This window comes from Anneissia japonica, unplaced genomic scaffold, assembly GCF_011630105.1.
Source record: "Anneissia japonica isolate Jap-2015-1 unplaced genomic scaffold, ASM1163010v1 scaffold64745_len4793_cov151, whole genome shotgun sequence".
NCBI classification, from domain to species: domain Eukaryota; kingdom Metazoa; phylum Echinodermata; class Crinoidea; order Comatulida; family Comatulidae; genus Anneissia; species Anneissia japonica.
In genome coordinates, this window is record NW_022692938.1 from 410 (window position 1) to 4,806 (window position 4,397).

At 33.1% G+C, this 4,397-nt stretch overlaps 1 pseudogene; it reads right to left on the reverse strand.

The window, feature by feature from the left end:
- Window positions 1-297: 297 nt before the first annotated feature.
- LOC117100568 lies at window positions 298-2,448 on the reverse strand (annotated as a pseudogene).
- Window positions 2,449-4,397: the final 1,949 nt, after the last annotated feature.

Consider the following 4,397-nt stretch of genomic DNA (forward strand, 5'->3'; position numbering starts at 1 on the left):
AAGAAAATCATTCTGCATGGACACAATGTCATAATGGACAGCAAGAGATCTAAAAATCACACTAGGGAGATACAGTATTTGGAGCTTATAAGGCAGATACAGTATATTGTTCCGTTGAAAATAATTTTTTGAAAATCATTAAAAATAATTTGGAAATTAACTTGCACATTTTTTTTAGTAACATAACAATTATTAACCTGAGCATAGAAATGATTGAATTTAAAATATGTGTACTGATTTTTAAACTGGAAAATCACAATATGAATAATAAAATGCCCTGCCCCTTGCAATGCTGACAAATAGGATAGTGATTGGCTGTTTCAAAATTGTCATCCTCATTTCCACAGTAGAAGCAAAGGACATCTGTGAAAATAGTGTAGTACGGTGCTTCAATCGACATCTGGCAGGTAAGTTTGTCGTTAACATAAACTATGTCGAAGATGTCATCATCCTCAATATCCTGGAAGCAAGATCCATATGAATAAGATATCAGCTCCAATGCTCTCTCCAGCTACTGTCTCTTTTCACCCTTTAGAACTCTAGCAGTATAGCATACTCGCCATTTAAGACATTCATCACACTACAAATAAAAAAAAATGAAAAATAGGTGAAGAAATAAAAATATGTGCCTTTTAATAGGTACCGGCAACAATTTTTAAAAGTTTTTTTTACAACATATTTGTTCATCTCACCAGATAGAGGGCATGAAAACTAAGAGAATGGTACTTAAATTTTTATTTTTGGGTGGTTGGTTGCTGAGATATGGCCATTCTAATATCTGCATTTTCGTGCACGCCGTAAAAGTGTAAAACGTATGGTTTTCAGCATGCTGTAACGACAAAAGTATGTGAGCTACGCAATTCATTTTTTTATTACTTTATTGCAAACAAAACTTTTATAAACTATATAAAATATCAAGGCAATACTATGAATAGTTTTTGAGATATAATTGTCTGAAATGTTGAAAAACCTCAATATTCACAATCCGCGAATAAACAAATATTAGCTTGCGGACAGTTTTCAAACATTGCTAAATCAATAAATTGACGTACTACATGCCTGAATTCCAATGGTTGCACACTATCTAGTACATATAATATCCCTATTTTTTTTCAGGTGTCCACAAATAATACTTTTTTATCTACAGCAGTCTGAATTTGCTTCAGAAGCCAATTTTATCAATGGCAAAAAATGGTAAAATTAAACCAAAAACGTTGATTTTAAAAGACTAAAACTTTGGAAATAATAATGCTACACACAAAATTTAAAAAGTAAACTTAAGAGCCTGTTGTCACCTTTCAAGGGTAAATGAAGGCAATTCCATAGGATAACTAAAATGTTTACATATAAATTGAATAATAATGGTAAAATTGTAAAAAAACATTAAAAACGCACATTTCCTAGTAGCAATGATTTGGTCAATTACAATGCAAAATAAATATTTTGAAAACGATGAATATTTCAATCATCATCCAAATGCATATTACCCAGTAACAAAGTTTTTTTTATATATAATTATAAACATAACCATAGAAAAATATTTGTTTACGATATGCAAAAAATAAAATATTAATAAAGTTATTGAAAGTTGCAACAGAAATAAAACCCCTGTTTATTCAAGTGGAATAGTCCATTGGTTGTCAAAATCTCGTATATAAATCCCGATGTGGACTAGTCCATTATTCATTATAGGCTGTCTCTTATACACATCTAGATGTGTATAAGAGACAGCGGTAGAATAGTGATCTGCATTAACACTATTATATTTACTTTTAATTTAATAACATTTAATTCCCCTTTTTACTAAGGGTCTTAGCACACAATGTCTCTCGTATCTTTCCTACAGAATTCACAGATTTCATCATACAGATATTTTTTTCTTGCATCACTTAAGCCTTGTGGTGGAATTTTATCAGGCATACCAGTTAGAAACACTGACTTTAGCAGTTTGATTTCAATTTTCTTCGCTATCATGCCACTCTTTTACAAAGATAAACCTAGGTTTACTTTGGTCAATCCTAAAGTGATGCAGTGACTTTATACCAACTAATGGCCTAAAATGTGGATTGGAAAAATCATCCCATGCATAAAATGGCACAGATGATTTTACATTTTAATTCCCAACAAAAACAGGGAATGTTCGATCCTTTACTTGAACTATCAAAAACTACATTTGCAATGTCCTGCAAAGACGAAGCAAAAGTCCTCCTGTACTGTTGCTTTACAAGACCGAAGCACCAGTCTGGTGAAAATTGTGTGTGACCAGCACACAGAAATGACATAATAGAAGTATTGAGTCAATTTTTTTAACTCGCCACATGAGATATCTCATCATAATGTTGTTGGCGTTCAGGATGAGGTGCTTTTCTCCAAGTCCATAATTGTCTAAAAACTGGTACAAATAGCTAATCACCTGGTGTGACCCTTTTCTTGTTGTAATACCTTCATCTGTCAAATACTGCTAATTTACCTGTGAAGAAAATCATTCTGCATGGACACAATGTCATAATGGACAGCAAGAGATCTAAAAATCACACTAGGGAGATACAGTATTTGGAGCTTATAAGGCAGATACAGTATATTGTTCCGTTGAAAATAATTTTTTGAAAATCATTAAAAATAATTTGGAAATTAACTTGCACATTTTTTTTAGTAACATAACAATTATTAACCTGAGCATAGAAATGATTGAATTTAAAATATGTGTACTGATTTTTAGTTTTTAAAATTTATATTTGATCAATAGTTTTCAAGAGAGACTCAATTAAAAAAGATGAATATCATTCCAGTTTCCGGAAATTCCACTAAAAACCTGCATAGTTTACACTTCCTTGCCGGTACCTACTTTTAACAAAAGCAAGCCAAAGTACAGTATTGAAGTCCTATAGAACACATTAACAAATTATTCATTCAGTTCACAATCTTGGACAAACTAGAGTATATAGAATACATACCATACATTAATTTAATATCTAAAGACAGTTTAATATTGAATATTTACAATTCCTCAATAATATAATACACTTTACAATGAACTGAATTTACTCTACCTACCTGAACTACTGTACCATTTTAACATTGCAGGCTTTCTGTCCAGATGGAGCGAATGGCATACTGTGGTGCTTGGTGGCTTTGTCTATTTTCGATGGCGCATGCTTTTCAGTATCCTGCTTTCAACAACGAAGTCTGAAAACCATCGTATTCGTTTTCTTCAATCGATCTCGCATACCATGGCTTTAAGGTTTTTACCCTTGAGCATATGCTCTTCTAAAATGAATTCAAAAACACCTAGACATCCGAAGGGGTTTTTTTTTATCAATAATAATCGAGGCCTAAACAAAGGCTAGGCCTACAACCTTGCTCGCATCTGCGATTTTGTACGACTAATCATTGCCAGCCTGAGAGATTGGAATCACGCGGGCGGTCGCGCATCACAACGAATGTGGTCCTGGCCTAGGCCATCCACTAGACATCTTTTTCAGGTATTAAAATTCACAATTATCATAGTGAATGTTGGAGAACAATATGTATAGGCCATGAAGATTTTGGTGCACGATGTATTTACCGAAAATAGGGTATTTATGGGGTTTTTTGGGCTAATTTTTTATCTGTTTTTCTGAAATTTAAAAATAATAAGTAACAAAAAATTGGAGGCGGCCCCAAAAACGGCAGTGGGCGGGGACGAGAAACATGCTTTTTTTTTTTTTTGACTTGGCCTTAGATAAGTTATTGAGTTAACAGACAAACAAGGAAATGTAAACTGCCTTGTTTTATTTATTTGGATACCAAGAGAGTAGAGTTATAGCTTGGTGTTTAAGATTCTTAGTCATGCTGATATTAAGAGCTGGCAGAAATTTGCAAGTAGGCACTATATATAAAAAGAGTGTTTTGAAGGCACCTTGCTTAAGATCAGTATTGCATCATACTTCTTTAACCATTGAATCCACCTTGCATTAGATAAGTTAAATTGCTTTAGCAGACAAACAAGCAAAAGTAAACTGCCATGTTTTATTTATTTGGATACTAAAAGATTAGAGATAGCTTGGTGTTGCTTGGCACTATATAAAAATAGTGTTTTATTACAAAGTATGTATTATATAGGAATGCTTTGTCTTCTTCATACAACACATAGTCTTATGTTTCTTCCCAGGCTTTGCCTCTCCAGATGTTGAAGAGGCTGCTTGGTATAAAATCATCTCATAGTTGGGCAGCCAACTCCCTCAAAATATCATGAAATAGGGGGATCACTACTTCATCTGAAAGAAAAGTTGTTAAAATAAATTGAAATAATTACTGCATTTAAGGGGTGTTTGCTCACCGGCTTGATATAGCTATGAATCTGTAGTTACTGGGCATCATTTGTTGGCTCAATGTCTAAGGGCCTTTCTTGAATAGAA